Source organism: Octopus sinensis, linkage group LG11 (assembly GCF_006345805.1).
Source record: "Octopus sinensis linkage group LG11, ASM634580v1, whole genome shotgun sequence".
Lineage (NCBI taxonomy): Eukaryota > Metazoa > Mollusca > Cephalopoda > Octopoda > Octopodidae > Octopus > Octopus sinensis.
In genome coordinates this window covers 64,863,451-64,875,556 of record NC_043007.1, presented here as the reverse complement: position 1 = coordinate 64,875,556, position 12,106 = coordinate 64,863,451, and the positions used below count along the sequence as shown (strand labels likewise).

At 34.7% G+C, this 12,106-nt stretch overlaps 1 long non-coding RNA gene across 1 annotated transcript in view; it reads right to left on the bottom strand.

The window, feature by feature from the left end:
- Positions 1-593: 593 nt before the first annotated feature.
- LOC118765460 overlaps positions 594-12,106 on the bottom strand; it is a 13,635-nt gene continuing 2,122 nt past the window's right edge. The window contains exons 2-3 of the long non-coding RNA XR_005001327.1: positions 11,857-11,860; positions 594-895 (exon numbers count right to left, since the gene is read on the bottom strand). This is a non-coding gene — a long non-coding RNA (uncharacterized LOC118765460). The remainder of the gene's footprint in view (positions 896-11,856; positions 11,861-12,106) is intronic.

Sequence of the window (12,106 nt, the reverse complement as noted above, 5' to 3'; positions counted from 1 at the left end):
GTAATTCAATAAACTATACCATTTCTTCTGCTTTCAGTACTTCGTTTGCAGAAGCCAAAAACTATATGTTGTTTACTTCCTTTTTAATAAATACGCAAACATAAACAAGTGAATTAGTGGACGTTGCCCACAAGGGGCTAAACATAGAGGGGACAAACGAGAACAGACAAATGGATTAAGTCGATTACATCGACCCAAGTGTGTAACTGGTACTTATTTAATCCACCCCGAAAGGAAGAAAGGAAAGTCGACCTCGGCGGAATTTGAACTCAGAACGTAGCGACAGACGAAATAACGCTAAGTATTTTGCCCGGCGTTGACTGAAGAATTGTATTGTGTCAAAATTAGTAGCTGTACTGTAACACAAGATATTCATATAGTGAATACGTAGAACTCTCCAAATTAGCATTACCTTTACTTTTGATAATTAATGCTATAACTCACATGCACATACATACATACATACATACATACATACATACATACATACATACATACATACATACATATGAGGGGTTTAGTTGACTGACGATCTAAACGAATAGGTACGCTATGTAAGTGTTATAATTGGTCATCCGTTAGGTTCAAAGTTCACAGCTGTGGCTGAGGTAGGGATCTGTAGTAGACCTCCGAGTTAACAGGTATATATTACTAGAAAAAGGACAACAAAACTAAGGCAGGGCGAGTATCTCAGGTCATTTAGAGTATTTAATTAGAGAAAGGTGAATTAGAAGTAATTAATGTCTTATATTAATTACTCTGAGATATCCCGGATGATGGGTCAGCTTCTCCATAAACTAAGTATTCCATCATCGGAGACAAGGTATGTAGGAAAGTTCCAGACAGAGAATTCATAGTGTATAAAAGAATAAAACAGCAGATAGAAGAATAAAGACTGGAGAATAAAGTTAACAGATCATCTTATTCCAGAGGGTATGGAGGTTGGTCCGTACTTCCGTGAAGGTATAGGTCCTTAAGTATAATCCCAAGTAAAACCAGGCAAATCCAGGCAATACCGCCTCCGTACACTTCATCTCGTCCCGAATTTTATGTACGTCAACAAGACACCCGGCTTTACTCATGGAAGTCACAATGCTTACGTACAGAGTTAAAACAGTCTATATGTTTCACAGACCCTAGCTATTTTCGGGATCTGCTTTTGAGTCTCACATAGAACGGTCCAACGTCCGTAACAGATGTCCTTGTGAAAGGTAATTGCTACAGATAACATTTTAGTTCCTCTTAATAAATCTTAAGTTTCATGCTTGCATAAAAAATTGTTGTTCTTTCAATAGACCAGGTAACACTACGCCCGTTTGAATACTGTAATGTTTAAATAAACAATTTTGAATTAAGTAAAAAATGCACATGACATACTTCATTTATTGATTTTATTTTTTCATCGATTTAGCTGACTGTTGTTTAGCGATCGATGTGTTGTTCTCAAATGAGAAGTATTTCTTAGGGTTATCGTTTAATATAAAATAAACTGGCTCATGTTATTGTCGTTGTTTTCAGCTTAGAGTGCCTTGGGTAGTCCTGAATCGATTGTGCTATAAAGTTTAGTCACACGTTTTTCTAGCTACTATAGATTATGTTTAACTTTACATAGTTCGACCTATTACCCACATTATCACAAACTTTTATGGGGCTTATTTTACGACAGTGAAATTAAGATCATAGTAGCTGGCTCTGAATCAGGTGTTAAAAAGTGCCAGCCATTACACTATGGTGTAATCAAGTCCTCATTAACTTCAAATGATCCGGCGTGGGAAGTGATGAAGTCGGCAAAGTTATATGAGAAGTTGACTCAAATTTGTATCATATAACCTTATAAATGATATAACAACAACATCAACACTGTGAATGCAGCGCTAAAATGTGCTTTTACAGCAATTGTAGACAGCACTAACCTGGTGGCGGCAAGTAATGTATTAAAAATGGAAAGAACCTACTGAATTATATTGTAATACCCAAGAAGGCCAGGATAGTTACAGTTGTGATTTCCTCCATTCAAAGATCTTTGCTATCAACGTAGACTTGTGATTAAACAAAAGCAACAACATGGTCTCTAAATAGGAAGTACACATGTCGTCATAGATGCAGGATGGTTAAAATCGAAATACATTTGGTAACATATCTATTAAATCAGAGATAACATAGGCTTAAACATTTGATGATTCAGTAAAAACCAATGATGAATCATCGTTACATCAAAATTTGATTCTTATGCCTACAAATGTTAGTATTGCAGACAATATTGACGTTACATTTGAGATAAATTTACACGTAAGTTAAGATTATTATTGACAAATTATTGGTGTCAATATTTACATCCTTTGTGACACTGCAGTTCTTATATGACATCCTTTTTGACACCAATATAGGCACAACTGTTAACAATAATTTTCACAGCGTCTTGATCATCACACTAACAGTGATTACACCCTTGTTGACACTAATACTGATGCTACGAGGGACATTAAAGGAAAGAACGGTATTCTGGGACGTTAATTTTCCAGTTCCCTAGGCATTATTATAGTAAATTTATATATATATATACAACCAGAAATCTAAGCTACTTGGCATGGATTTCAATACAGTACCCTGAATACGCTCATAATATTGCTTATATATGAGTCTAAATAAATTTGTCACTACGTATAAATCTGGGCCTTACTAGTTAATATGTCGCTGTTCCTATGGTACTCACGCTTGGTGTTTCATAAGGTGTTTAGCTATTTTCCCAAAACCGAATAGCACCACCGTCAAACTTACTGAATACAACCAAAGTCAAACATGCAGCACCAACGGCAAACTCATCAGCTGAGAGACCTGCTGCCTCCAGCGATCGAAATTGAGAAAATATTGGAATGATAATTCATGATATGATTGATAATCTACTGCGAGATTTTGATGATTCTCTGGGTAAGGTAATTACGAAGATCTTCGGAGAATAATAATCTGAGAATAATACCCAAAGACGCAGGAAAGGTTGTGTGGTTATGACGCTTGCTTTGCAACCCATGTGGAAGCCCATCGTATATGTGGATGTATGTCTGTACATCCGTGTTTGTACTCCACCACCGTTTGACAACCAGTATTAGTTTGTTTACATCCTCATAAACTAGTAGTTGGGCAAAAGAGACCAATACAATAAGTACCAAACTTGAAACATAAGTACTGTGGTCGCTTTGTCTGACTAAAGCCCTTGAAGGGAATACCCCAGTATGCCCTCATTTTAATGAATAAAGCATGTAAAGAATAAAAGAATAGATATGTATACTTTTTTCATCACTATATAGGTAATTCGGTTAATGCTAAAAAATCTGAAGATCTGAAGAGAAGATTGATATTATAGATTGTTGCAATTTGCCTAAAAAACACGATTGACTTAATACAACGATGGACTTTTTTTAATGTTCATTTACCTATTTACATATTTGTGTTCTTTTACATCATTACATATTTCAGATCTTAAATGAGTAATCTATCTGATCTAAGTACAAGATTCACAGTGCCATTATTTTATTAGTTATGTATTTAATATAGGCTTCTATATTTTCTTAAAAGAGAAACGGTCGAGTTGAAATAATATTAGACTACCAGCAGACCTGCATTTCAGGCGTCTTTTTGTTTGTGTAGAGACATATAAATATACAAATATACAGCTGCCCCTACTATCCAAGTGGTAGATTGACACTAAGAAGCAGGATCTAAGCAATGATCCTTACAAAGTTCCATTTGTCTTTCGAGAGGTTTTTCTATTTTTCTAATCAAATATGATAATTGTAATGATCCACCCATAGTTAAATTTGTTTGACTGATCTGACTGACTAAATATACAATTGATTTGCTGATTTTCATTGATTGACTGGTTGTTTATAATATATTAAGTGCATTTCCCCATTTTCCATGAAAGGTATGTTTGTTTTAAGAAACGAATAATTGATTGACAGAATGATGCATTAACTTAGTGATTTGTTTTATTGATCATACTAACTCTATAACTGACAGACTGACTGTCCACTGAACAAACTGACTGATTGGTTGATTGACAAACTAATATTCTGATTGACAGAGGGACTTATCTGTTGATTAACTGACATGTTGATTAACACTGGTTGGTTGATTGCTTGACTGATTATTTAATTGACTCATTGGCTGATTGTCGGAATGAAATTTTCTGATTAACAGACTCATTGATTAATCAGAGAATGGACTAAATGATTGATTACTTCCTTGAGACAATTTATGATAATCCGGCTGTTAGATTGACTGAGAGATAGTATAATTGACTCAGAGAAATCGACTTATTAAATGGAAGTCTGATTCATTTGACATCTATTTCTACTAAAGGACAAGTCTTGAAATTTGGTAGAAAAAGCGGACTAGTCAATTACATTGACCCCAGTGCTCGACTGGTACTTATTTCATCTACTCCTGAACGGATGAAAAGCAAAGTCGACTTCGGTGGTATTTGAAAGAGCCCAAAGACAGGCGGACGAAATGCCACAAATATTTGTGCTAACGATCCTGCCGGTTCGCCGTCTTTAAAATAATAATAATAATAATAATGCAAAGACACCAGGACAAACAAGTATATATAACATACAGAAAATAGCACTGCTAGGTACGCACACATTCTACGTAAAACACTTTCAATACAGTAAAAATAAGAGCATCACAACAAATCACAGCACATACCCAGAGCACACAGAGCTGCGTTCGGTAGTGCAGTGAAAACATGTGATAAAAATAAGACTACTGCTGCCTTGGAACAGAAAGATTGCAATGCCGTCTGTTCCTTCGCCATTTTGGTGTTCTAACCCTTCTAACTCCAATTCCGACGGAAAACTGGCTTCGGTTCACGATATCACTGAGGGCGGAATGCCGAGAGAAACGGAACTTGAGAAAATGTACTGTTCAGAAATGCCTGAAGACATTGATATTCTGTTCGTTGAAACTCTCACGTCTTGTTGGATGGAAATCAGTTTACTTGGTGTTAGCTACGAATCCTAAGTCAGAATATGTTACAAACGTATATTGACCTAGTTAATTTATATGCTTTATTTATTTCTAATATATCAAATATCAACCTTCATTTTGCAAAATAAATGTAAAAGATGAGCTGTACTTAAAATGAGATATTTTCTGTATGCCAAAATGTTTGTGTGTGCGCGTGTGTATGTGTGCGAATGTGTGAGTGTGTGTGTACGTACATATAAATATATATATACATATATATATATATATAAATATATATATATATGTTTGTGTGTGTATTTATATACTTACATATATGTTTGTATAAGTACATGCACACGCCCACACTCAACACACACGCACATACATACATACATACATATATATATATATATATATATATAGTTTTGATTTTACTCATCTCCTTTTAGCTCTCTTCTCTCTTTCTCTCCCCTCTCTCTCTCTCTCTCTCTCTCTCTCTTTCGGTTTCTCCCATTCTTCCTCGAATTCTAACCTTCTCAATCGCGCTTATCTCTCTCTCGTCCTCTCTCTTTCTATGTATTTATCTGTCTATCTATCTCTCACACAATTATTATTCCTTTCTCCTTTTTTAAATTTTGAGAATAACCAATAATTCTTCAAATTAGCAGTCATTCACTGGAAAACTTAAATCGTTGTACATAATTCATCGATTGAAATATTGCTTGTTTAATTCTTTCGTTTTATTTCTCTTCCCAAACCCCACCTTTTGAAAATTCTTTTGCTGTTTTACTTAGATGACATAGTAAAATAGAAAAGGGATTTATTACAGCAGAATTCTTATAACTGTTGTAACCGTTGTTGTTGTTGATGATGCTCCATATTCAATATTTTCCCCTCATGCCGTTAGTCTTGTTGCAGTATTAGTACTTTTGCTCTCTCTTTCCTGCTGTTGTCAGTGACGCTATTGTTAATGTTGTTATTTTTGTTAATGTTTTCTTCGAGGTTGACTGGATCGAGAGTATTATTTTCCTTCATTCAACTAATGCTGCCATTCTTTTGTGTGTGTGTGTGTGTGTGTGTGTGTGTGTGTGTGTGTGTGTGTGTGTTTTATTTCATCACATCTATTTAATGTCTATGAAGAGAGGTGGGTTTCTTAAATCGAGAGTAAAGGACGTATTGGAATTTGGGATTGTGTTTGATTACGTTTACATATGAGTGTGCGTATGTACATGTGTGTTTTTCTATAGCATATTTGGAAATCTTGTTCTTTATTATTTCCTTGTTTTTTTTCTTCAGTTTCCACTGATACATTTTTGTTTTCTTTTGGTTAGTTTCTTTTGTGTTTCCTTAGCTTTTTTTCACTCAATTTCTTTTTTTTTTTTTTCATTTTTGTTAAGATAAATCAATTAAGACATAAAATGTCATTCGCCTTCCACTGGTTCACATTTTCTTTTCTCTATTTTTTTCTCTCATCTCTGATCCTCTCCACCTCCCTCTATTCCCCTCTTTTTCCTTTGTACCACTCTTTTATTCTACATAACTTGCCAGTATTTGTTTACCCACTCTACTCCTCACATAATTCTCTTTCTAATCCGGCCTTTTTTTGTGTTCTTTTTTCACTTCTCTCCACCTCATTTTTCATATTTTCTTAATTTTTTTATTTATTTCATTCACTTCTTCCTCTTCTTTTTCTTCTTCCTCTTCTTTTTCTTCTTCCTCTTCTTTTTCTTCTTCCTCTTCTTTTTCTTCTTCCTCTTCTTTTTCTTCTTTTTCTCTTTCCTCTTCATTTTCTTCTTTTTCTTCTTCCACTTCTTTCTCTTCTTCCTCTTCTTCTTTTTCTTCTTCACCACGTTTATTTTATTTTAATTATTTTCTTTTCATCGTTCTTATTCGTTTTCCATCTTCTTCCTTATTATTGCTACTACTTATTCTTATTATCTTCTACATTTGATAATAAAAGAAGGCCGAAAATACTGACAAAAGCCATTGTTCTTGGTGGTGGTGTTGGTACAACCACTACTAAACACAACGGGATTGTCATAATAATAGAAGTGTTTGATCAGGGCTGATCCAAATGGGCTAAATAATAAGCACAATGTAAACTTTGACTATTTGCAAATCACATAAAATCTTATTTCTGTGTGTGTATGTGTGCGTGAGTGTGTGTGTGTGTGTGTGTGTGTGTGTGTGTGTGTGTGTGTGTGTGTGCACGCGCATGCGTGATTGCCGCTGTGCGCACGCGATTTAGAATTTCGGTCAGATGACAGGTGGAAATATCATCACGTGCAAATCTCCAACTCCAACTAAGACACTATCACTAAAAGCAACACTAAACGAAAAAACAAAGCACTCACTACAAAATCGTCATTATACATCCAAATGCTATCATTCTAAGCTAATCACTATCACCACTACTACCATCAATAGCAACATCAAAAATGCGATCTCCAAAAGAAACACAAATACTATCAAACGAAAATATTTCTGCAAATTATGACCGGTTTTATTTTATCAAATTTTCTTTTATCGACTTCTTTCTCAATTTTCAAAGCTTATGCCTATCTGGCGGTATCTTTATCCCTTCATCCACAAACGTTTCTTGTTATTTCCCGTGATGTGTTTATTCTTATGTGAACGTGGTTAGAGTAATAAACAAATACACATAGAAGGACACATACTAATAACAATAATACCACATTAAAAATTATTGTCTGTTGGGATGATACTCTGATGAGGAGGTACTTTCATTCTTGATTTTCCTTGACAAAGACATCCGGCAAAGTAGCCTTTTTGCATTGGCATATGCGGGAGTATTGGTTGATTTGTTATTCTTGAGACTGTAACTGGCTTATAACGTTTCATAATGCCAGCGTTAATTTCTAGTGTATGAAACTCTCAACTTTTTCATGCCAGTAAATCTACTCTCTCTCTCTCTCTCTCTCTCTCTCTCTCTCTCTCTCTCTCTCTCTCTCTCTCTCTCTCTCTCTCTCTCTCTCTCTCTCTCTCTCTCTCTCTCTCTCTCTCTTCATTAGGACTGATCAGACAGAGACAATGTGGTTCATTATATTTTCTCTATTTTCACATATTCTGCACGTATTTAATGTATTCTGCATCATTTCATATTTTTGAAAGGGTTCTGGTTCGAAGTCGTTGAGTCTGTGCCCTAATCGAGAATCTCATAGTTTCATATTTTATTACTGTCCTTTTCATACAGTGCTATAGTTTTTATCTCACAGCTATGTAGGAGCTTTTCTTACCACCGTTTAAGCATACTATTCGGTAACCCATTTTAACTTAGGCTTTAACTGTTTTACAATTTCTGTCGATGATATTCCATTTTTCTCACAATTGTCAGTAACTCTAGCTTCTATTTTTCACTTTTTAGTTTCCTTGGAAACAGTGTTTTATGTTCTGTGGCTATTTGTAATACGTTTCCGTTACACTTTATTGTGTATTTACGTAATCCTGCATTGGATATTTTATAATAGGGCCTTATAAAACTAGAAAGTTATCCCCCTATTGTCATAATAAATATAATCTTTCTGTTCTCAAATTTGGATGCTGCATTCTGTACACTGTCATTAATTTTCTTGTTTTTCAATTTTGTCTTGATAATTCATTTAGCGTTCAGTTTAAAATATTATAAATATGACAGTTAACCTATATTTTGCTTTTAGTTTGGTTTCAACTATTAATATAAGGAATTCATAATATGCATTCCTAACCTTTTATCTCATTTGTATGTGCTTTATTATCAAATTAACTGAATCCTAATTATTTATAAGTATATATATATGGCCTGCTCTCTCTTTCCTTTACGTAACATTCCTTTGTGTAACATATTCGTTCTCAGTTTACCTATCTTCAAGTTTGTTTTGACACAGGTTTCTAATCTGAATCTCGTGTGGGTCCTCTAATAAATATGTGTGTTATTTGTGGCAATGTTTCAAGTTCTTTATCAGCAATAGTTTACAACTTTACCTCAAAATGCAGTCCATTGCATTCCTAGATAGTACGTTGGCAGAATTGTTAGAGTGTCAGAAAAATTGCTTTTCGGTATTGTTCCGGTTCTTTACGTTCTGAATTCAATCCCGCCGAAATCAACTTCTGGGGTCGGTAAAATAAGGCACAGGCCAAATACTGGTGTCGATGGAATCGACTTACCTCTCCCCTTAATATTTCGAGCCTTGTACCTATATCAGAAACAATTGTTGTTGTAGTTCATGTTGTTCTTGTAGGTTACTTAGAACATAGGACAAAATAGATCGCAATATTTAGTTACACCCTTTTACGATCTATATTCAAATCACTTCAAAGTATAGCTTGCTTTGGAGGCCAATACTGTAAGTATTACAGATTAAGACAGATAAATTATGTTGTCTAGTCTAGGTATTTGTGATCTGACAGTTTCATTGCTATATCCAATAAATTAAATATATTATTTCCATCTTGCCAAAAGACGCATGGTGTCAGATAATAAAATCCTTATTTCAAGCAAACATTGAAGTAAAAGTTACTATCAAAGAAATCAATGAGTAAGTTCTGAAAAGGCTATTGTTCAGCAGATATATAAAAAAAAATGTCCCATTATGATCAATAAAACCAGTATGTAAGTGTCTACATGTTCTTATCTGCATATCTACTAAACCCTACATGCATCAACATGCAAAGCATAAAGATAAATATCTCTCTAAATAACAATCAATACATGTAGGAATCCATACATGGCATGTTTCTACACGTTGAAACAAGTACGTGCATGTATCTTTATATTTTGAAGTGTACGTAGGTGTGTACGATAGACCTTAACTTTTACTTACAAAAGTCATAAAGATACAAGACAAGTTCCTTTTTAAATATGCAAATAATTCCGATTAGTCAACAGTAGATGATTAATTGCACGAATGATTGAAATATGTGCTGTTTTCTTTCTTCATGGAAAACAAATTTAACAACTCTTCAGTATTCCTCAAGTATTAAATTATATTTGAAACTAATGGCAAAATTATTGTAAAATATAGATTAGGAATTGTTGAAACAATGACTTAATCAGATATATTAAAATTTTCAACCTAAAGATTCTTGCATTACATGTGAACTGTCTATTATGGCTTTTCTGGTCAAAATTTCAAGTCAGCTACAAGATTTGGGCTTGCTTTAAGGAATACGTATTGAAAAATTGTACGTTAAATAATATATTTAGATATCTCCTATGTGTGCAGGTACTTATATGTATGAATAACTACATGTACAATACCTCACAGAAAGATATACATAAGTAGGTATACAATACCTCATGGAAGTGACACTAGAAAAATCTTCTTTGGTTAAACATAAAATACAATGGAACGGATGTATGCGCCTTTCTATGTATGTTTGACTAGGAAAACAAGCAAAATTAATCCCCATGCATACGCGTGTGTGTATGTGTGTGTGTGTGTGAGAGAGAGAGAGAGAGAGAGAAGAGTGTGTGTGTGTGTGTGTGTGTGTGTGTGTGTGTGTGTGTGTGTGTGTGTGTGTGTGTGTTGCCTGTGTGTGTCTGTGTGTCTGTGTATTTGCATGATCATATGTATTCATATACTTAAAGTAAAACTAGGCGCATCCTTGCGGCAATAAGTACACACACACACACACACACATATATATATATATATATATATATAATATATATATATATGTACTTATTATATATATATAGTCCAGAAAAAGGATGAGATGCTACAAATTAGATTTAATCAGAAACCTCAACCTTCAAACTCCGAGTAAGCTTAGTCCATATACTCAAAAGTTTCGGTCCATAGTGACTCGGTAGGTAAGGTACAATTGTTCATATATTAGTTCTTATTGGCTGTTTAACGCTTTCGTGTTCAAAAGTCTCGAAGCTCAACTTCCTTTTAAAATGTACTTTATTCTTTCTTCATCCTTCAATTAGTTAAATCATCCGTCAATACTTCATTGACTATGTTTGAATAGGAAAACAAACAAAAGTAATGCCCAAGCATTAACTTTCTTAGAGGGAAAGTTTTTCTGCTGCTACCGATAGTTTGCTATTCTCTACCCATCTTCAAAAGGCATGTGGCTCAGTGATTAGAGTAGTAGTAAGGTCGTGGGTTCGATTGCCGGCGATGCGTTGTGTCCGTGAGCAAGACATTTTATTTCACGTTGCTCCAATCTATAAAAAATGTGGCAAAAATGTGTTAAAAATCTAATTCAAAGGGCCAGCCTCGTCAGATTCCGTGTCACACTGAATGACCCTGAAAACTACGTTAAAGGTATGCGTGTCTGTGGAGAGCTCAGCCACTTGCACGCTAATTTCACGAAGAAGCTGTTCCGTTGGTCGAATCACTCGGAACACTCGTTATTGTAACAATTGGAGAGCCAGCCCATCCTCTACCTCCTTCTCAACGTCAAAATAGTGTCCTATCCTGTAACTCTCGTATTACGTCATCTTATGCATTGCAGTAGGAGCTTCTGATCACGTTTCACGACTCGCAATTAATTCTGAGGACCAAACTCATTCTTCTATATCCCCCACTTTTGTCAATGGAGCACATATTGCGGTTTACACCTAGACCTTTCTTTAAATGTTCGCTTGAGAATTTACTGAAGATCTCTCGTGAAGCAGAAGACTATCAACTACCTCTTTTACTATTTCTGACTAAATTTCTTAGGCAGGGGGAGCACTTTTTTGTGACGTACCGCTTTGAATCATCTCTAAAACTTACTTTTCGTTTGTAACGTTAGTAAAGGAGTTGTTAGTGATTTTAGCAACATCGTTCAAGTCTGTATGCTACAAGAAATAATTGAAACATGGCATAGATAACCTAGACTATCAACGAAACTGGAAAGAATGGCGATAATAATAATAACAAACCAGAGTAAAATTACGTAACTAAAGAAAATTATTTAAATCATATATCCCAGATTAGATTTTGTTTCTGAACACTCGTGATCTGCTATATTGTTTTGATATAACTGTTGTAATGAGTGTTAAATATGATATTATTTATCTTCTATTTATGTCAGTCATTAGATTGTGATCATGAGGGGCACTGCCTTGAGGAGTTTTAGTCGAAGAGATCGATCCCAGAACTTATTTTAAGTCTGGTACTTATTTTTGCTGCCACTTTTGCCGAAC